This window comes from Delphinapterus leucas, chromosome 18, assembly GCF_059928025.1.
Source record: "Delphinapterus leucas isolate spDelLeu-1000000601 "Yukka" chromosome 18, BTC_Dleu_Yukka2, whole genome shotgun sequence".
Classification (NCBI taxonomy): Eukaryota; Metazoa; Chordata; class Mammalia; order Artiodactyla; family Monodontidae; genus Delphinapterus; species Delphinapterus leucas.
Genome location: NC_143146.1, coordinates 56,464,481 through 56,486,884, shown reverse-complemented (window position 1 = coordinate 56,486,884; position 22,404 = coordinate 56,464,481). Strand labels below are relative to the sequence as shown.

The window sequence follows — 22,404 nt, the reverse complement described above, 5'->3', positions numbered from 1 at the left end:
TTAGTTACAGGTAATCATGTGTAACATGAAATCTAAAAAGAGAGTGAAAATAGCTTTAAAGAAATATAAGCCAGGGCTTCCCTGGTGGCACAGCGGTTGGGAGTCTGTCTGACAATGCAGGGGGTGCGGGTTCGTGCCCCGGTCCGGGAGGATCCCGCGTGCTGCGGAGCGGCTGGGCCCGTGGGCCGTGGCTGCTGGGCCTGTGCGTTCGGGGCCTGTGCTCCGCGGCGGGAGAGGCCACAGCAGTGAGAGGCCCGCGTACCGCAAAACAAAAACAAAAACAAACAAAAAAAAGAAATATAAGCCAAATACAAAGTCATAATTGACATTTATTTTTTAAGAATGAAATAAGATTCTAGTTAACTGTCTAATTAATGAGACGCCTATATGAGTAAAACACATACACAATCACACAATTATGCATGGTTGTTAGCAAAACTTTACTGATTTCCTGTAAATTCTAATAGTCTTCTAGTCCAAGAACAGATTACTACATGGCCCCTTTGCCAAAGTTAGGGTAAAAGACAACAACTACTACAATAACTTGGGGTAGTGCCTTAGTTGAGGCTCATATAACAGAATACCACAGACTGGCTAGCTTAAACACCAGACTGGTATCTCTCACAGTTCTGAAGGCTGGGAAGTCCAAGATCAAGGTGTTGGCAGATCCAGGGTCTGGTGAAGACTCTCTTGCAGATGGCCATCTTCTTGTCTTATCCTCACATGGTAGAGAGCAAGCTCTCATGTCGCTTCTTGTAAGGCTTGTAAGGCCACTAATCCCATTCATGAGGGCTCCACCCTCATGACCTAATTACCTCCAAAGGCCCCACCGCCTAATACCAATACCATCACTGGGGATCAGTCTTCCACATAACGAATTTTGGGGGGACACATTCAGTCCATAGCAGGTAGCTTAGATCTCTCTCCCTCTCTCTCTCTCTCTCTCTCTCTCTCTCTCGCAGACACACACATGCACACAATAAGAACAAGATCTTTAACAAAATATCTTTTACCACAATAAGAACAAAATCTTGTTTTTCTCTCCCAGACTATTGTCTCCCTTCCAGAAATCTGAAATGAAGATTGTCTCATTAAAACAGCTGCTAAAGGCCAACTTCCATTTCTTTTCATTTTTCCTTCTATAATTGTAATGGAATAAAACTATCAAAATATATTATCCTACTCTGAATTTTCTATTCAGAGAATAGAAAGTTACAGTATCAGAGAATCATCTGACTAGAAGAGTACTTGATTATCAATGTCTGCCTTTAGGAAATACTATGTATAAATACCTTTATTTAGACCTATTTATAAAGATCTTCAGAGAGGACAATCCCATCATCTTTCTTATCTCAATTTGGATGCAATCACTTTCCTTGTCTGGAAACCCTTCTTTATACTTTGATTAAATCCCTTATACATCACAGATTAAGAAATATAAATATACAGACTGGATCTTTACATTTGAAAACTTGACCCTTGGACTGTCTTAAATATGGAAAAGAACTTGAGTTCATGTATTTCCAAAAACTTGTGATTGTTATGATATGAAAATCACTGAATGTTCAGGCTGGGTCACACAGGATGTAACCCTTAATGAAATCTTCATGGTGTGAGGCTTGGTCCCCAGTTTTGCAGTTGCAAAAAATTGGTGAGTGGTCTGGTCCTGAGCTAGCTGAAATCACAAGAAACTGGTTGACAAGGGTGAACATGTGGTATGATATGAGGGGTGGGGAGTTGAACATGAAGGAGGGTAGGCAGATGCATGCCTTTTCTGCTGGGCATTTTTTTTTAAGATATCAATACTTTATGTATTCAGAACATAGCCTAGACATGGGAAATAAGTAAAAAGAGACCATTTGTAGTGAAAACTAGGTGTCCCCAAGTCTATGCAATGGAGTTCTGTTTTGAGCACAGAAGAATCTACAGTCAGTCACACTGAAGAAACAAGAAGAGATGGCTGACACCTTGAAGGGATACAGAGAAAGCAGACATGTGCACTCAAAGGTCCATTTGTTGGTGGAGGATGGTGTATTAGTCCAGGTTCTCCAGAGAGGTAGAATATATATGTATATATAGATAGATAGATATAGACATATATATATATGTGTGTGTATATGTATATATATCTGAATCACTTTGCTGTACACTTGAAATAACACAACATTGTAAATCAACTACACTTCAAGTTTTTTAAAAGTTAATTTTATTGATCTCTAAAACAAAAAAAAGAAACTTTCCCATGTTCACCCAGAGAGTGACAGACCCATGATTTAAATTTAGCTCAATCTGATCTTAAATCCCATAATATTTTTACTTTTCTATGCTATTTACTATTAAATATTATATTCATTCCAGTGATTTTAATTTGTGACGATTAAAGGATATACAACATACTATATTTTAGCAGAACTGCCACAAAGTAATTAAAATTTAAAAATATTTTGGTATTTATTTTTTCTTAATTATTCTGGTCAAATATGGCCTTATTATATTAATTGAAATAAAGGCTGACTTTTGATAATGGGGTCAAAAGAAATAAAAGTGGAACACATCCATCTCTTTGAGCTTCAGCCAAGCCAAGTACCACATATGAGGGGCATTCCATGGCTACTGTACTCTCATGGACTTGGTTCTGGAGCAGTGGCCTCGTCCTGTCTCCGTTTCAGACTTTCTTCTTTCACCTCACCTTTCAGATTCCATGCTATAAACTTGGTACCTCTTCCTGCCCAAGGCCACTTCTTAGCCCAAGGTGGACCTATAGACATAAACTTGCAGCATCTAGGACAGGAAAGAATCAAGATAAATGATCCTGTGCAACAAAAGTATCCCTTTTTAGTTGCTGAAATTCTCTGATTTGCTAAACATGATGGCTCTCTTTGATGAATGCTAGAGACATGCTATCAATTCTCTAAAACTTTTTAATGCATATTGCTATGCCATGTATACAATTTCCAAGATTACAGCTTGTCTCATATGTTGCATTTTATTATCTCATTCTTTTCTTAGATGAGTTGCACATACAAGGTGGTAACTTATTTCCGTAAAACTTTCATAATTCACAAGGTAGGGTGTATATTCTTCAGAGAACTCCTATAGGTAAATAATCTCACCTTGTTTTCTTTGTTTCCTTCCTTCTTACTGTCAATTCTTTAGCTTTCATTTTAAGAGTGATGCCAGAGGTCCTGGTCTCCTGGATTTGCAGAATGGGATAGCCTGGATTGGGGTTGTTTTACTCTGGGAACTTGTGCTCTGTACAACTAACAAATCAACAAAATTATAAACATTGTTATTATGTTCCATTAATAATTATAGCTTCCTGGGTGAAATAGTGAGCATGCTCAATTGCAAAAGTGCGGGATTCTTTTGGAATTATAGTCAGCATTTTCGTCTTGAAGGACTGTTTATAGCCTCTTAAAACAAAATAAAACATACTTCCCAAATTTTGCCTGCAGCAATTGACACAAAACATGAACGCAAATAATTCACCTCCAGGCCAACCTTCTGTATAACCGGTAGATGGTCACTCCAGTGAACATTCTGGTTACTTATTGAAATCAAGAATCTTTCCTGCTCCATCAGGGAATTCAGTACCAGATCCAAGGTCAGAGCCGGACCTCATCTTGGGGGTGGAGGTTAAGTAATGCAAAGCATCCACAGAATGGCTAGAGGCCAAGGAGCAGGGCTTGTGACTCCAGAACGAGGCAGCTCAAGGTGAGATTAAGTTTTTAAAGGGTCATTAAGAAGTACTCACTGTTAGAAGTGGGGAAGTAAAAAGGGAAGGTTCCAAGGATGACTTGGTAAAATCCTGTTTAAAGGACTTGCTGAGCAAAGAATCCTGAAAAGGAAGAGTATGAAAGGAAAAAAAACCCAAAACCACTTTTGAATCTTTTTGTGAAAGAGTTTAACTGTTTTTGCTAAAATGCTAGTATATATTTAAATGGCTGATACGTTGACTTGGATGACATTTTAAAACAATAAACTGATACAAAGAAGATGTCTGGAAAGGTATACACCAAAGTAGGAATGTTGGTTGGTCCCTGAGAGGTGATATTACAGCATTTTTTTTCTTCTTTATACATTTCTGTATTGCTTGTTTTCCCCCAATGAGTACACACACTGCTTTCACAATTAAGGAGGAATAAACAGTGAATTATTTTTGTTTAAAAAAAATAAAGTTTACAGTTGGTCTTAATCTGTAAAATAAATGTTCCTATAGCTAAGTTAGCAGCTCAAAACACCATTGGGGAAGCAGGATCTGTGTGACAGGAAAAACAGAGACTAATTAAAAACAAATGAACACAAAAGCTTGGGTTTTGCGACAGCAGCAGAATTTACAGAATTACAACACCTCTAGAATTATGGAACCCACAAGTTCCTGCATGTGTCTGTTTCTGCCAACTTCTGGTTGTCTGTGGCTTTCTTAAAATATCCTTGGAAGGGACTCCAAGAAATCATCAAATCAGTTCAATGTTCTTTAAGTTATAGTCTAACAAAGGCTCCAGCATTTCTACAGGAGCTTCCCATTCGTGTACGTGTTCCAATTTTCTGCCACACACTTGATTTAAATCCAAGATTGCGTAGACTTACTTAGCTCCCACAACATTTGAAGCCCTTTCTCACGTTGTAATTTTCTTAATCAATGAGGTAGTTATTATTGTCCACATTACACAGGAGAGTCAACTGAAGCTCAGAAAGTGACTTGCCCAAGGTCTCATAGCAACGTGTTTGCCAGGCTGGGATTGAACTCAGATCTTACAACTTGATGTCCAGTGCCATTTTTATATGACACTAAGACTGCCTCTGGAGAAGTAAAAAGATGTGACTGGTAGTCCTGGTGTCCCCACATGAAGCCTCTGGGGCCCTTGGAGAGGCAGGCTATGTAAGTGGTCAATACATGGATGGTTGAGCTTTCCACAGCTCTAATTATGTGACTGGCTTTATGTTCATGCCACCCCATAAGTGGGAGAGGAGTTCATGGTAACACTTCCTTTAACTGAAAACCTCTTGTTTCCTTGGATGATTGCTTTTCCTCTTTATAAGTCTGTCATGAATTGAGTGTGAAGGAGTTGTAGTTTCAAAAGTTCTGTTAACCAAAAATAAATAACGTTAGTAAGTGAAAAGAACAGAGGGCAAAAATTAAGAAATTTTAAGGAGAGTCATAATAAAATATTACACTAAAATTATCCAAGAATAGACGGAAGAGTCTTTGTAGATACAGAAATTTCAAAATACATGGGTGGTCCTACTAATTTGTGGATCAGTTGAAATATAAACTATATAAAATTGATTAGCATATTCTAATCAACTCCACTCTGCCCAGGGATCTCCAGGGATACTTAATCCACAGCTGCCACTGCCAATATGGCTGATTTTTTCCTGTCAGTAATTTTCTTCTTATCCCCAATCTAAAATTCAGAATTCAGCAACAGACTAGCTTTTTACCTTATACATCGTGTGGTAATTTATTACTACTAGGGAATATGAATATGAAAATATGCATATATACCTTGGCCACTAATCAATTTTCAATGGAATGGTTTATTTACTTAACAAATGGCTCGTTAAGTCACATTGGTAATTCAAGTTGAAGTTTTTTGTACCTGGTCAAGTGATAAATTATGCTTATGTTCACTTTTTTGTTCCCAAGAATAATGATAGCTAGATTGTAGGCTCCTTAAAGGCAGAGATAGATTGCATTTTATACTTTATTTGTTAACAATCATGGCATTAGGAATGGTATTGATTATGAAGTAGGTACTCAATAAATACTTGTGGGGTTTACTGATTTGCTTATGCATCTTCTTGGTATTGACAACCAAATAACTTATTGGATTAAAAACAGAAGTAAGGATAGTAGTATATCTACCAATTCATTTCCCTTTAGCCATAAATATCAATGTGCAAAGGATCTATGTTAGACAGGGGTTCTTAACCTGAGCTTCAGAGGGTGTTCCCTTAACTTCCTGAAATTTTATTCAAATTTTTTTTGTTCAGATGCTCACTTTCCAGAGGAGAGGATCTAGAGCTTTCTTCACCTTCCAGGAAATCCATCATTCCGTAAACTATTAAGAACCTGTGGTCTTTAATATTTTCGCCTGTCTCCGGAATGTCAGCACTGATAACTCTGGAAGCCCACCTACATTTGCTTGGAATACACTATAACCTTTTTCCTCTGATTTTTGACTTCCCCAAACATGCCTGATCTCCAGTTAGAATTAAATTGCCCTAAGTAATATCTGGAATAAAACAATGTATAAGAGCATGAAGAGAAACAGGATAACTTGAAACTTCTTCTTGTTCCCATGCTACACTCTGTACTGAGCTGGCATTTGGGTCCAGATGCAAGTCAAGGTGTTTTTTTATCATTTAAAACTCTAACGCATTAAGTGATCTGTGACCTAATTATGGGGGAAATTACCTGTATCCTTATGCGTGCTCACAACCACTAAACTCAACAGCAGCATTTCAGCTAACGGTCCCTGCCTTCTCACTTGAGAGAATTTGGAGCAATCTGCTCCCAGCATGAGCAGTTGACTTTGGAATTCACGGTACATCTCACAGCCTAAATTTACCAGTCTTCAGAGACAGAAAGCTTTTGTTATAACTTTAGAGGGGCAGATTAGTTCATTGTGGTCAAATCAGTTTGAAGTGTTTCTCTACACACCCCACCCTTTCCCAATCCAGTATTTTTAAGGAAGTTAATGTTTGACTAGTTCATTGCACTGCTGCAAATTGAAAAAAGCAGTTATGTTAAGGAGCATTCCCTTTTTAGGAAGAAAAATCAAACCTTTATAATTATGCTATTAATTCTCAGTTCAACTGATAATAACATATGAAAATGAATTTCTCGGTAGAACGTTTTATTATTATTTAGTGTTTAGCTAGCATGAAGAGCTATGGTTTATAGCATTTTAATCGTAGCTAGTCCTCTAAACTTTTAAGTGGGTCAGAAACACTTTCTCTCTTACATTGTTAGTCTTTCTTTCTATGGTTTATCTTTTAAATTAACATACATTAAGATTGCTCCAAGCCTACCTTCTTATTTTTAAATGTTGGCTTCTTCTAAATGTATTTGTTTTTACAAACACAAGTCTAATCCCTTCGGTGCTCATTAGAGAAGTTATGGCTTTGTTCCATTCTTCCATCCCACCAAGTAAGCAAGCACTTGGGAAGCTGTTGAATGAAACCATAAAGGCAACTTTTTAAGCAAAACAAAATTATTTAAAATTATTTTGGAAGACTCTAATAGCCATTTTAAAGGTTGGCTCTCAAGAGCCCATTTTGGGTGTCAGAGTTTTTCTGCTCCTTCTGCAAGTTCTAGAGCTTCCTTTCAAGTAAAAAATTAAAATATCTAAGCTTTCAACCTAACAAAAAAGCACGTGAATTCCATATCACAACAAGTGGCTTCTAAGAAGATTGTAAATTGAGTGACAGAAGAGGAATCATTTAAAGGGACTCCCACTAGAGAACAGACGGCAGCACCCAAATAAATCCATTTTAATTTTCACTTTATTTCAGTTCTATTTCAAAGCTGTGATATCATGAGTGGAGAGAGAAGCAGCTCATAGAAGAGCCTGAGTTCAAAGGAACTGAAATTTAGCATGGAATGTAAAATAGAGGACTTTTGCTTCTAAGAGGATGACTGTAGAAATACCAAGGTTGAAGGATGTGGGCTTGGTGCTACAGCAGAATTAGTAGTCTGGGGTGACCCTGCATGTATTGGCAAGTAGCCATTAAGTAATGCTCTTTACAAGAGAAAATCTTGTACCCGACAAGCTATTAGAAACGTGCATTTCTCTTAAACCTCTTTTCCTGCCCTTCTACTCTAGAAGAGACATTATAAACTGCTAATGAAATGTGACTTTCATGTTGAGAGACTGGATTCCCCCAGGACTGAAATGAAGCACGCTTTAGCCTTCTCACACCCAGGTGCTCCATCGGGTTCCCTGCAGAGTGATCTCTGCCAGCACCCTGGTGAGACTGCACAATGGGTCAGTACTCTCTGCCGTCATTCTTTGCACTGGGGCTCTGGCCGACAAAGGGGAAAATAGTCACACACAGGGAAATGGTATAAGTTAAAATCAAGCAAGTCTGGTGGGGTGGTAATGACTTTCCCAGCATCCAAGTCTTCGCCTTCAGGACATGTGAAGCTAGAAAACAATGTCATTCATTCAACATTTATAGAGAACACACAAAGTACACGGTACTGGGCTCAGTACTGGAGGGCATGCAAAAGTGTACGAAACACAAACCCTGCCCCCACCCCTGCCCGAGGATTCTTGCCAGGAAGGGTATTTCAAGTATCAACCAGACCTTATGACCCTTTAAGAAATTCTTGAGGGAATAAAAGTGCATTCAGAATTTAAAACAAGCATGGAAAAGAATACCGCTAGGACAATAAGTCTTTTAGGAGAAAGGGCACGTAAATGTGCCTGAAAATTTTATTTCTATGGTATACAATGTAGCTTGGCTGAATGAGAGAGCAGAGGTTTAAAGGGCCAAGAGCGGCGCCAGGCTGGCCGGTTCTTGGAGAAGCCGGACTTCAAGGAAGTCGGATGCCTGCACAGTTAGCTGAATCCGAACAAAGAGGAAGCCGGCACTTTTACCTGGGAAGTGGATAACTTCGAGGAAAAGTGGAGAAAAAAAGGCAACATTCCGCCCGGAGTGGAAGCCCTCACAACCCTCGACTGTGCCTGCTGACCGCACCCTTGACCGACCTCACCCTCGCTCCCCCGCCCGGCTTCCTCTACCCAGTCTAGGCGGCAGGCCGCGCTCCGCCGGGTTCCACCGCCCACTCCACGCCCGCAGCTCTTGCACGCGCCGGCTCCAGCCGGTAATCGGCCACGTGCGCCGGGAGCGCCTCCAAGGCTGCGGTGGCCACGGTGGGGGCTCGATCCCCGTCCCCACGCGCCCAGCCGAGAAGTCCGGACAGCGGCGGCGGCGGTGGCGGGAGCGAGCGGCCCGGCCCCTCCCTAGAGGGAGCAGCGCGACAGTGGGCTGCGGGCGCCGCCTCTGCTGCATCGGTGGCTGCGCGTTCCGCTCGGCCCAGCCCAGCTCGGATTTGGAGCCCGCGCGCGCCGCGCTGCCTTCCCCTCCTCCTCTGCCACCGCCCCGCGGGCAGCTCCCCCGGGCCACACGCACGTTCGATCCTCTTTTCCCTGGTTTACGGATTTCCGAGGGCGAAGAATTTCGCCTCGGTCCCTGCGAGTGTCTCTCGGCCTCTCTCCCTCTCCCCTCGCGACTCCCCCTTCCCGTGGGCGCGCGCGCGCACGCTCGCTCACACACACACACACACACACACACACACACTCGCCGGCGCGCGTGCGCACGGCCGCGCGCCCTGAGCCACGGAGTCTCCAGCGCCTCTCAGCAGATCCCACTCTCTCCGGCGCCGCTACTCACACAGGCTTCCAGCCGCCACTGGGCGTCCTCTGTCTGCGGTAGCGCGGCCGAGGCGGTGGTGGGAAAGGTAGCTGCAGCCCGGCGCGGTCTCAGAGCTCCGTGCCCTGGACCGAGTCCGGGGAGAAGCGGAGAAGGAGGACGCCGAGGCGAGGAGGAGCCGCGCCGCGCCCGAGTCCGCGCGGCTGGCTGCCTTCGCTACCGGTACCGCAGCCCCAGGTAAGCTGCTCCGGGGCCCGCAGCATCCCCGGGGCGTCCGGGCTCGGAGCGAGGGTTCCGCGGTCCCGCCGCCGCCGCTGCCGCCGCCGCGGCACCAGGACAGAGGCTCGGAGGGGAGTGGGCTCGGGGGGAGGGGAATGGAGCTAGAGGTGAGGCCGGTAGGGAAGGGGGCAGGGGAGCGTGGGGGCTTCACCGCAGCCCCCCGCGCCCTTCCCCTCCCTACCTCAGCTCCAGCCGGGTGACTTTTACGAGCCTGGGGGCGCCTGGCGCCCCAGACATCTATTCTCAGCTCTCCCCCGCGCCGCCAGCTACTGTTGGCTGCGGGCTCCGCGCCCGCCGCGCGCCTCCCACCTCCCGTGCACCTTGGACAGCGCACCCCGCTGCCCGCCGCCCCCTGAACCGCACCCGGGTCCGCGTCCTGCTCGCGCAGTCCTCCCACTGCTCTCTTCTTTCCCGGTTGTCACCCTCCCGCCCTGCATCCCTTCTCCCAGCCGTGGCGGACTCCTCTAGGTGCGGGCCGGAAACTTTCCTCCCCGCCTTGTCTGAACTAGGTACTATTGTTGTTATTTGTGACTGTCCCCTTACTCGGGGAACTCAGACACAGTGTACTGGTTTTCCTCGGCGGCAGGCCCGGTCCAGCCCGAGGCAAGAGAGGCATCGGGCAGCAGGACTCGGCGGCTGCCAGGGTGCAGAGCCTACGCCTCGGTAGCCGGACGCCTGCCGCCTCCCTCTTCTCCGGACTCCACACGTGCGCGCCTCCCACGGACGCCGCCCCTCCCCGACCACCCCACGTCCTCCCCCTGCACTGCCACGGCCACCCCATAGGTTGGACACCTGGGGCTTGCGGGTCCTGATTGGCTGAAGGCGTAACCCCGCCTCTTTTCCGGGGGGGTGGTTTGGAGTGTTGTGGTTGTCATCCCGCGGCGCGCACATGGGGGAAGTTGGGGTCGACAGGTGGGGGAGCGGGGCTCGGTTGGATCCTCTCGTCCCATTGTGTATAACTACGCTCTCACCCGCCTTCCTCCAAATGCGCTCCTGCTTTTCTCCTTTTCTGTTTTTTTCTCAACATTTTGCTGCTGTGACATTAAAAGAAAAAACTGGCTTGTAACCTTATTTTTATTAATATTGTATTTGCTCGGTGGTGGCGATTTTTAAAGCAGATCTAGAAGGATGAGGGAAACAAGTGCTTATGGGGAGGTTCGTGGCAAACTGGGCTGCAGATTTGAGTCCGGTAGTTTGGAGAAAGTAATGGGTGCCTAATGGTTATGAGGAGGGTGGAGAAAGTGAGAAGGAAATTGTTTCTTGGTGAGGGCCGGACACAGGTGAGCAACCTTGAGAAGCTGAGGGAGAAGGAAGTGGGTCATGTGTGGGTTGAGACGTGAAGGAGAAACCCGGATGGGCGCTCCCGGGAGCGTTTTGCTGAAGATGGCTCTGTCCGGAAAAGTAATTTTGACTAGTATTCAGTTCATTATTTAACACACTTTGTTTCTGTCTTGCTAATGTTGCCCTTTTGATATATTTTATAGTAATAATGTCAATCCACGTAATGGGTTTTGCTTATTCCAGTTTCTTGCGATATATCGATTTGCAAGTGGTAATGAATTTCAAAAAGTGAATTTCAAAGGCTCCTTTAGAGGGATGCACTAAATAGTTAAAGTGCTTTGGAGTATTGTGAAGGGAGACGGATGAGCATTGCATAAAATCCAAAGACTGTTCTGGCATTATTTAGGGTCTTTGCAGAAATATATGTGTGTGCGTAAGTGACACTGATTTCTCTTCATTTCAAAGCATGATTGCCTCTAGCACTTTCCAGCTTTAATTCCTTCAGGCTGTTTTGATGTTGTGTCTGTACATCTAAGAATATTGTAATTCTTATCTTTAGAAGCCTTGTCAGTGGAAAACAAACAGCAACTGATGCAAGCTAATGTTGACAACTTTATAGTGAGCACACTGTGCATTATTTTATTTGTAAGCTAGTGAAATATGCACGAGTAACATAGCATGACTGTTATTCCCTAGGGACCAGTATCAAAACAAAGTGGGGAATTACATGAGGCTATTCCAGGGAGCACAGTTCAATTATTTAAAAAGTGAATATATGTTAAGATTCTTGGGTGTAAAGAAAAGCAGAATATTCCCACTTGAATTATTATCTTTGTACGCAGCGGTAGCCGATGATTTGAAGTAAAACGACATATTAAATATGTTTGATGATTCCAAAGTAGATAGTAAAGGCTTTCCATTTACTATTTTTATGTAAGTAGAATTACTTTTCTGACTGAAGAACTTTGTATTCAAAGGACAGAATTTGATACATCTGGCAAATTGGTAATTATTGCTATTGTTGAGAAAATAATTCTTACTGTGTTTTCATATCTCCAGGTCATGCTTTGATTTGCCCTCAGGGATTTAGATTCTAGCTTTTGGCCTATCAAATTGAGATGGGTTGGAGGTAGGTAGAACAAAAATGTATATAGTCACACACACACACACACACACACACACGCAAAATGTATGTATGTGTATCAGCACACAGCTATATATTTATACACATAATTTGGGGGTACATTCAGTGTGTTTAGTTATTATATATATGTTATTGTCATCCTTAGAATTTTTTCTCATTTCTCCTTGTCCAAATGGTGGCCCTGTTTTAAACTGTGGAAAGCATTATCACCAGTAAAATTGGCCAATAGATCATGGAAACAGACAATAGTATTTTGTTGCTTGGCAACCACCTACTGTGAATGAAAAACAAAGCAGTGACAGCTGCTTCCACATCCTGACACTCATAACTGTAGCTCAAGCATCGCAACCCTCCAAATGAGACAGATCTACTAACTTTCATTTGAGGAAGGTGAAGTGGTTTCCTTTTGGGGATGTTTTTAAAACGTACATTTAAAATTTTTATTATAATAAGAATTATATTGGTATTGTGGGATGAGATGAAGCATCTAATTTCAGTTGCCCTCCTAAGCCTAGTATAAACTGAAAAATGCAAGACTGGGAGGATTGTTTAGACCCTTCTTATTCTTCCCTTCATAGTCATTAAGCACCGTAAGCACATTTTCTGCTGCCGTTAGATGCTCTTAGGATTTTACAAAAACTTGAGTTCTCTGTGATACCTAAATAGGTGACTGGATTTTACTGCCAGGAGGGAGTTAGAGACTGATGCTTTGGCCTAACCCTTTAGTTTTAAGGGACACTGAGGCACAGTTAGGTGTTGTGATTTGAGCCTGGTTACAGAGTCATCTCCAGGATGTCTTGCCTTGGGTCACACTTGAAAAATTTTCTCCTGTTTCCTCCCTCAAATTATTCTTTCTTTGTTCTTTACACAGAATTTGTAACCAAGATTTTTATCCTAATAAAGATACTTAGAAAATACAGTAATATTTGGGAGTCAAAATTCAGTGTTGACACCAGGCTACATTATGGTTTTAGATGCATTGTGTATTCAGCCCTCAGTCGCGGAAAGTCCTGTGACTTTCCACCTCTTTCCTCAAACTGGGGAAGCCCAGTCCCTTGCTTTGGTAATTGTTTACATCTTTGGACAACCTTTAATGATCTATTATTCTCTAAATGAATTTTAAACGGGGATGAGATTGAGGATTGTGTTTGTCAGCTTGTATACCTGCAAGAGTTTAACCATTACAGCTAATTAATCACGTGTTGTGGTCTGTCTGTAATGTGATAGACGTACTGTTGATCTAGTGATCTGGGCTCAAAAAAAAAAAAAAGATACAAACGAACTTATTTACAAAACAGAAACAGACTCACAGAGAACGAATTTATGGTTACCAGGGGTGAAGGGTGGCAGGGTGGATAGATTGGGAGTTTCGGATTGACATGTACACACTGCTATATTTAAAGCAGATAACCAACAAGGACCTACTGTATAGCACAGGGAACGCTGCTCAATATTTTGTAATAACCTAAATAAGAAAAGAATTTGAAAAAGAATAGATACATGTATATGTATAACTGAATCACTTTGCTGTACACCTGAAACTAACACAACATCGTTAATCACCTATGCACCAACATAAAATAAAAATTAAAAAGAAATAGAGTACATGGGACAGACTGTGTACCTGCATAATCTTCGTTTCAGTCTTTTATCAAAGCTGTCTTGCCAAAGGTATTACCTGAAGCCTGCTTGTGGAGGACAACTCACCTATCTGTGAGAGATGGCAATAGTGCAGATTGCTTCTGAACTCTGAAATGATAATGAATGGAGTACTGGATGGCGAACTTGGATCACATGTGCATCATTAAGGCTTTTTTCTAAACTTAGGCAATGTATTGCATGTGTGATACATTTTGAGGTTCCTTATGCTATTTTAAAGAATCTGTATTCTGTTATTTATTATTTATGACAAAGGTAGTCATTGAACTTTAATACACCTTAACTGGAAGAGAAACTTGGATTGGACTGGTTGGAGAAACAGTGTAGTGACAGTATTAAGTACCATTGCAGAGCCATTTTCACCAGAAAAGCATGCACTGTAGCAGATTTGTAGGGGAAATAAATTGATTTACAGCATGTTTAACCTAGTTTTAGAAGTCTGCTATTAACTTGTTCTAGCTAGAAGGATTTCCAAGCAGAATAATAATTTCGCAGATTTCAAGTGAACGTCACTGATTTTTAAAATCATTTGTCACAGTCTGGTTGTAGTTTGTTCAGGACAAGTGCTTGCTTTGGATCCCCTAGGATTAATCTGAATTTTAAGGTTATTATTATTTTTAAAAATTCAGAACCATTTCTCTTTGCGTGGCATGATGTTAAATATCCTGTAGTTCATACATTTAATTTATTCCACTGGAATCTTGAAATTTAATTAACTTCGCTCTCCTCTCTTCATGTTCGAGAGAATATGTGTATGCGTATGTGTTTGCATTCTTTTCCTTTTCATGGTTTTCATCCTAACGATAGAGCACCAAAGGGCCTGATTTGTATTTTTTTCATACAGTAAAGAGAAGGTTTAAACAAGAGATATTTGCGTTTTCCATTCCCTTATGTCAGCTTCTGCTATTATAACCTGTAAACTCTCACCCACACAAATAGGATGATTGCTAAACAAGCAAACAAATAAATATTTATCCAAGCAGCATCCCATTTGCTGCCCTCCAGGCTGGCCAAGAAAGCATATTTTCTCACTCTTAGACACACATATACTTCCACACCCACCCACATACACATTGAGTTTAAGGTCCTGTAGATTCTTTTTTTTTTTTTTTCTAAAGAGTAGACGGAAATAGTATTTGATTGGGAGATCTGTGTGTGATAGATTTTAAGTAAAGCTGATGTATTCAGATTCTCAGAAACGTAGCAGCAGAGGAAGATTTAAATTGAATTATTCCCTTTGGAAAAATTTCAAGTTTATGCTGAGAACATAACCCATGACCCTTACAACAGTACCCGCAACAGAGCCTGCCACGTGGTAGACACTTAGTGTGTATTTTGTGGAGTATGCACCTGCCGCCTCCTTTATGTGATGCTGCAAATATTTCAGTCTGTATCTGCATGAATAGCAAAAGTTGGGGAAATGGAGGAGAAGTGACTACTTTTCTAATTGTTTCTGGCCGTGTATAAAAACATGTCAAAACAACTAACTTAGCCGGGGATATTTTGGAATATAGTTCTTGTCGGTGTAGAAAGTTATACCAAGGGTATTGATTTTGCACAAATACAGCCATCCTAAGTACAGAAGAGCACTTTAATAGCCCCACAGCAGCATAACAAAGGTAACGGCAGCTGGGCCGAAGGAATACTTTATTTAGCTGGAGCTGGAGGGTGAAATCTGTTCGCCCCAGTGTAATTATCCAGACTGGAGTGTGGCCAGGGCGCTGTGGTTAACAACCCAGACGGGGAGAAAAGCCGCCGATGAGGTCTTTAGTGACTCCGACTGTCCAGACCTCTGCTTTGGTTTGTAAGAGTGCACCTTGAGTAGCTTGAAAACCACAGAAGCTGTTGTGCATTTAAGGGATAGAGCCCAGAGTTACCATCGAGGTCCCAGGTACCAAATTTCTGGTGATTGGAAGAAGTCTTAATCCTGAGAGGTCAGTGGCATTGAAATAAGACTTTCTTCTTCATCCTGCTCCATCTTTGTGAAGTATGTGAAGGGCGACCGTGTCTCTGGGGACAGCCCTGGCAGAATCACCAGGTAGGGTAAAGCCTGACAGGCTTCCAATTCCCCGTAAAGCATCCTTCACCCTTCCACCACTACCTCCGTTGTTTGTCTCGCTTGTAGGGTTTAATTCACAGTTTTGTAGCAGCAAGTGTCTGTTAAGGTGTATGCTGATCAAAGGTTATAGAGCTTTTCTGGAGGGATTCCTGAGTGTCTTCCGTATATTAGGTGCTCAATAGATACTTGTTTCATTTTACTACTATTTTGAGAGACAGGGAAGATACTTATGTCCACAGAACCTATGTAAGTAATACCGTACTAGTTCCTTTTAGGATGATTTCTTTAACAAACATTTATTGAGCATTTACTATATGACTGGCATAGTATCTGGCTTTGGGGATCATAGAGATTATTAAGGCACAGTTCCTGCTTGTAGCAGAGAATATGCTGCCTGCGGGGAAGACTTGCAGGAAGTGCACAAATTCAGTGTGGTTTACAAGTGACTGTGCTGGCGGGTGGGGGGCGGGAAGGGGGAGGAGGTTTGGAGAGCAGGGCAGGGGGCAGACCATGGAAGAACTAGTAAGACCCATCAAAGATTTTGAACTTTATGATATGGGTCAGTGTTTCACAATCTTCCCGTTCTTGCCACAGTACTGATTCCTGGGTCCCAACCCCGGCCCCCCGAATCAGACTCTCCAGGGACACGCCAAGTCGAGCAGACACATTCATATGCTCGGATGCTCACTGCTCCCATGCACATCTGCAGAATTCTTCTGCAAGCACCTACTGTTCTCCACCTGAGGGCTTTCTCTGTCACATGTGGGGCAGCTGTAGGGCAGCAAAGTTAGATGGCCTCAGGAGTGGACCTCATCCAATGATTGAAGAGAGCTGGGTGGCAGTACCCTAGCATCTTGGCCCATCAGGTGCAGAGACTGATGTGTGTCCTGCGCTGTGTCCCAGGATCCCCTAGTGAGACTGATGATGTTGCCCATGGTGGCTGTCTGCTAGATAACCTGGGCTTTCTTGGCTGCCTTCCTTTCCCGTACTAGTCCTTCCTAGGATCCCCTCCCAGATGAATAGCTTGCATTGAAATTCTTTCATGGACTTCCCTGGTGGTCCAGTAGTTAAGACTCCACGCTTCCACTGCAGGGGGTGCGGGTTCCATCCCTGGTCAGGGAAGATCCACATGCCACGCAGTATGGCCAAAAGAAAAAAAAAGAAAAAAGTAAATAAATTCTGTCTCAAAGTCTGTTTCTGGAGAAACCCAACGTAAGATACTGAAGAATCTGCTTCATTTATTTTTAAAATAATGCCCCCACTGGTTTTCTTCATTAGGCAAATTTGGGCACTCTGGCCTCAGGTGATAGAGAGCTACTGAAGAATTAAGGTGAGGGCATCGTTACTCTTGATCTGCAGCTGAGAACGACCTTGCCGGCAGGTGTGTGGGGAATGGATTGATAGAGGAAGAGTTGGGGGCATGGAGACCAGCTAGGAGATGGCGGTGCCTAGACAAACCGAGAAGATAGTGGCTGGGAGGCTGGAGATGGGGAAAGGATGCAAGAATGATTTGGGAGGAAAGCTGGCTGGAAAAGTCAGCAGGACCAAGAGGCCTGAGATGCGTGCTCACTTAGCTCATCCCAAGGCGGAGATATCAGTCCTCCACCCGCAGCTTGGCCTGCTGTCCCTCCAGCTCGATACGCCCTAAAGGGCTGAGACGCCTCTGCCTTGTCTGTAATCGTGGTCAGGCTCTCTAGAGTTAAGTAGTACAGTTCTGGGCATAAATAAAAGAAGACAGAAAGATAAACTGAAGCATATAAATAATTTACCACCAGATCATTAAAGGAAGAAAGTTATATTTTACGGGCGGGATTCGTGGAGTGGTAGAGGAGAGTTGGAGAGACGTCTGTGGCGCATGTCCATTTTGCGATGAATAGTGATTTTTTCCCGTCGTACTCTTGGCTAAGAAGGGATTTTCATCCAGCATCAGTTTCTGGAAGACCTAGCAGGCACTCCTATCTATTGTTTTCCCCGCTTCTCCCGTAGCCTATATTTTAGCTGAGTGAATGAGTGGTAGCTGGGAGTGGGCTGGCTCTTTCCTCTTGGTCTGTCAAAGTGCCAGGCTTTTTTCTGCAGTTTCTCCTGCCTGTTCTTAGGCCACCAGCTCCCAAAGGAGATCAAAGGGTGTGGAGGGTGGGAGAAGGGAAGCATGCATCCAGAAAGAGAGCGGTTTTGAAATGAATTCTTAATCATGAAATGAGCAGGTTAAGGCTTGTTAGCTGATCTGAAATAAGATCAGGCAGTCTCCTCATTGTCCCGTGCATGAAGACTAAGGTCCTGGCTCCGTCTGCAGTCAGAAAGGCAAAGGCTGAATAATCAAACAAGAGCAACCTAGCACCATCATATTTCTGCAAAAGTAGCACTGAGCCAATGACAAAGAGAAGACGGAATTCTGAGAAGTTGTCGAGGGGGCCAACACAGAGCTTACTGGGCCCTGCTTCACCGGGAGATAAGAGTCCTGACGGTAGAAACACTGCGCTTGTGAGTGCACAGACCGGAGACACTATGGGTGAAACACGGTGGCAAGGAAGAGGCCTTAATTTAGAAGAGCAGGCACATATTTGTGATAGTTTTTAATTAAACTTCTGATTTGGAGATCATTACAGATTCATGTGCAGTTGTCAGAAATAACATGGTCAGAGCCTGTGTACCCTCTACCCATTTCCCCCCCTGTGGTAATGTCTTGCAGACCTATAGGGCAGCATCACAACCAGGACATGGATCGCTGCGGTCCACCAGTCTTGGTCAGGTTTCCCCAGTTTCACCTGTACTCATTTGTGGGTGTGTGGGCCCAGGCGTGCATGCGTATATTTTCTCCTATTAAATACTTATATTTTAAAACTTTTTCAAAGAACCTTTTTTCCCCTAGGATTTTGGGGGAAAAAATGCACTTTTTAAGACCAGTCCTGAATTAATTGTAACTGAAGAAAGGGTATTACTATAGAATAAATCCCCCAACCCGTGCAGCTCGGGGACTGTGCAGAATAGCTCAGGGTCACCTGCACGCAGCAGGAAGGTCAATAGGCCAGTCCGGCCGGCTTCCACTTAATTTATTCCTGTGTGACCATTATATGGCAGTAAACAAACCTTTTAAAAGTGTATCTGTTGGGAAAGAGGCTTGCTTATTACAGCTCGCTGTGACTCCTGGTCCTTGCCCCAGGCTTCCTGGCCTTCCCCCCCTTCCCCTCCGTGTGCCGGAGGCTCACCCCTGCAGGCTGTTCACCCAGGTTTCCGAGTCAGCTGGCTTGCTGTGTTCAGCCCGTGGAAGGCACGTGGGAGACAGCAGGGAGAAGGGCAAAGCCAGGGAGGGTATTTTTTTTCTTTCCTCCAGCTTTGCGCGGCGTTCCCGGGCGGAGGGAATCCCTCTCCGGTAGCACCACTCACGCTTGACAGACCTTCTCTGGTTCTAGCTGCTCACAAGTGACCTTGGCCCGTGGACTCCAGCAGCAGCCCCTCCTTCCGTTGTCTGTTGTCAGCCTAGGCAAGGCGGCAGCTACCTGCCCGTGCTGATCTCTGGATTATCTCACTGTCACGTGTAGGCTCTCTGCTCCCCCATCACCTGAGTAACCAATTCTCTCTCGTAAATTTCCTCCGTGAAAAATACTTGAAGAGATTCCTATTTTCCTAGTTAGACAGTCCCCAGGTCCGGAAAGCGTGGGCATGGTGTCACTCTGATGACGTTTTCCTCTTTCTGACATTTTGGCTTCTTCCGCTGCAAAAGTCTGGCCAGCTCCAATCGTAGCAGAAAGTACCTGCATTTAGAACGTCACTCCTCCCACCAGGAGCCTCCATCCTTTTACTGACTATTCATCCCCTCCTAGTCTCTGGTTTTCCAAGCACTGATTTCCCTTTGTCAAATTTATTCGGCATTTTGGCAACCTCTCCTAGTGTCCTTGCTAGTCTGTCCTTGAGCTCCTCTTGTTACTAACCATCTCTACCTGATTTTCTGCCAGTGGTTCTTACTGACCTTACCTCCGTGTGTAATATCCTTATGCCCGTATTAACATGTTGGTCTCATGACTCATTCCTGAATGTCCTCTGGTTTACAGGTTATACCTCTGCTACCTAAGGATTTGGTTTTGCCGGCACTTCACTTTCCTGCACAAGTGTGCTTTCTAAATGTGTTATCAGGCTTCTCCACCTCATCTCCTATAGAAGTGTATGTGGTTCTCTAACAAAATCATTGGTAAGAATGTTAATAAGGATGCTTTGGGAAGAAGGGAACAGGACTCAAGGAGCACCTATGAGGCTAAAGCAGATTTAGAAGCCACGTCAGAGGAAGCTGAGCTGGTGGCCAGCTGGCGTGGTGGCCTCGCGCACTACCTTAAGGACTCTGTTCAGGCTCCTCCCCCTGTCGGAGAGCAGTCTTGTTGGTTGCTCCCATATTGGTCCCATAGTTGGCCGCATCGGGCAGCTTTGTCCCTTCTCCGGGGGGTCCCCAGCCAAGCACAGAGAGCTGGGAGTTGGAGCAAGGAGAAGGCTTTCGAGCTCTCTCCGACTAAGATGCCAAGAGGTCGCACAGACAACCCAGTTGTAGGTGCCCCATCCTCAGATGTCAGGAGCAGTACCTTCAGGCATTGCAGCACACATGGGGTTACTCTAAATTCACCACCAGGTCTAAGGACTGGGGCTTGGGAAAGCCCAAAGCTTCGGCGAAAGAAGAGTTTAAGTGTAAAATTATACTTATATACTTATATACTATATACTATATAAAAGAGTTTAAGTAGAAGAATAGCCTATGGCATAGGTGGTAAATGTGCTCAGGTCTTGACGTTCTCCTGCCCTTGCAGGGGGAACAGGGCTGGAGAATGTTCTATGAGCTGGTGCACAGGATTTTGCACAGATGGATCTCCTTGGAGCTGGGCCACTCGCTGGCCTCTCCTCTGCCCGGTGATCCCAAGTGTTGAGAGCTGGGTGGGAGGACTGTGGATTCGGTGGCTCTGGGTGAGCTGACAATGGAAAAGAAATAAGCTTATTTTAAATGGGCATAAGCTTTGAAGGCAAGTAATTAAGACACACTTCAGCCACTTGGACAAATTAGGGTTCTAGTTAATACAAATGCAAGATTGGAAAGAATAAATCACTCGGCACACCTATAATCACTGAAGAACAGTTTGTTTAGTAACAAAATACCAATTATGCCTGCTCTTATGTGAGTTTCTCCTCTATTTCCCTTTAAAAAGAAATCCCTCAGAACAGACTGAGTTGAAGGTCCTTTCTTCCTGGGTTGGACTCTACGCACTTTCCTTCAAGAAAGTGGTGCCCACGTGAGGGCAGCCCGCGGTTTCTCCTGACATCCGTCTGAAGCCTGGTCTTTCACCCAGTTCAGTTGCATCTTTCTGCAAAGGTACAGCCTCCCTTTCTTTCCTTATTACTCAGCGATGTGCAGTGGCACAAGGAGAGAGTTTTTAAAAGGCATTTCCTTGAGCATCCGGGACTTGATTCTGTCCAGAAACGCAAAGCAGGTGCTGTAGCAGGCAGAGAGGTTGCTTTCTGTGCCTGGTGGGTGTTCTCCATACTGTGTTGAGTTGGCCCTCAGTAGTTTCTGATTTTTCTCATCTAGTTATTAATGTCGACATATCTATTTTAAATCTCCCATCACATTGTGATCTAGCTCGACACTCATTTTGTAGTAGAGATTTAACGTTTTTGGAGCAAAGCATGCTACGTAATCTTTGTGCCAAATGAATAGGTATTTATGGTTTCCAGGTTCCCACTAGGTGCTGGGAATGCAGTAGCGAACAAAAATCCCCGGTCCTGTCCTCCTGGGAGTCCATAGTTTACTGGAAAAAATATCCAGTAAAACAAAAATCATTATGTAATTGGAGCTCATGATAAGTTCTTGGAAGAGACCAGACTTCTCTGAAAGGATACCATGAGGGTGGTCAGGGAAGGCCTATATGGGAGAGTAATTTATAAATTAAGACCTGAAGGCTGATTGGGGTTATCCCACGGCGAGGTGGTGGGGAGGGTCCCATGTATGAGGCCCAGATGTGAGAAAGAGTCACTGGAAGATAGCCAGTGCGGCTGGAGTGCAGAGTGAGGGTGATAGTGGCTGGAATAAGGCTCTGAGATGCAGGTTAGGGCCTGATGATGCCAGACCTACCAGGCCAGGCTGAGGACTTTGACTTTTAGCCTAAGTGCCGCGGGGCGCCATTGAAAAGTTTTTCTTTTTTCTTTTTCTTTAAATTGGGGTGAAACTTATACGACGTAAGATGAACCATTTTAAAGTGAACGATTCAGTGACCTTTAGTATATTCAGTGTTGTGCAGTTGCCGCCTGTGTCTAAAACATTTTCGTCACCAGGAATGGAAGGAAATCCCTACCCACTAAGCAGTTATTGAAGGGTTTCGGGGGCAGTCACGTGGTGTGATTTGTAGTGTGGAAGATCTTCCTGGCAAGTTTCTGGAGAAGGAATCGGAGAGGGCAAGAGCGGAAGCAAGACAACCAACTTGGAAACTGGGGTCAACTCCAGGGAGAGGTGGTGGTGATGACCTCCTGGACAAGGGGCAAGAGTAGTGACCATAGATGTGGAGAAGAATGGAATGATCCAAGGAGAGTCATCTAATCGGGTTTGATGATCTGTTAAGTGATTTGG

At 44.1% G+C, this 22,404-nt stretch overlaps 1 protein-coding gene across 3 annotated transcripts in view; it reads left to right on the top strand.

Annotated features, from left to right (window-relative positions):
• The window catches only part of ENOX1 (ecto-NOX disulfide-thiol exchanger 1), a 630,834-nt gene that overhangs the window by 15,100 nt on the left and 593,330 nt on the right, over nucleotides 1-22,404 (top strand). For 2 of the 3 annotated variants that reach the window (XM_089899512.1, XM_089899514.1), the window contains one exon: nucleotides 5,998-9,621. The gene's annotated coding sequence lies outside the window, so the exon portion shown is untranslated. Of the gene's footprint in view, nucleotides 1-945; nucleotides 9,622-22,404 lie in introns of those variants that run through there. The other variant, XM_022574895.3, reaches the window with a different exon arrangement.